Source organism: Hylobates moloch, unplaced genomic scaffold (assembly GCF_009828535.3).
Source record: "Hylobates moloch isolate HMO894 unplaced genomic scaffold, HMol_V3 SCAFFOLD_116, whole genome shotgun sequence".
NCBI classification, from domain to species: Eukaryota; Metazoa; Chordata; class Mammalia; order Primates; family Hylobatidae; genus Hylobates; species Hylobates moloch.
In genome coordinates, this window is record NW_026652391.1 from 83,501 (window position 1) to 84,093 (window position 593).

Sequence of the window (593 nt, forward strand, 5' to 3'; positions counted from 1 at the left end):
TATATATATATATATATATATATACACTATATCTATATAAACTCTCTATATATAAACTATATATACAAACTATATATATATATATAAAAAGAAATAAAGCCCCAATATTTTCTACATGTGGAAGAAAAGATAGAGTGACCCAAATGTTTCTTCATCCTTGAGTAGTGGTAGATTATTTGCACTTCTAGAGAAAAGCACAAAAGGTAAAAGAAAAGCCTCTTTGGATTTACTTTTCCATGTCCTAAAGTACTTTTCAATATCCTAAAGTACTTTTCAATTAAAAGTGAAGACCAATCAGTCGTCTCAAGGCCATTGTAAGGCACAGCACTTGGTTTCAATGAATAAGAGAGACATCACAGATTTGTCCCTCACCAGTGAGGGGTGAAATATTCCAATCCTGCAAGCACATGGACATATTGAAACCATCTTCAAGAAAACAGAATGAGGGCTGGGCGCAGTGGCTCATGCCTGTAATCCCAGCACTTTGGGAGGCTGAGGCAGGTGAATCATCTGAGGTCAGGAGTTCCATACCAGCCTGGCCAACATGGTGAAACCCCATCTCTAATAAAAATATAAAAATTAGCTGGGTGTGG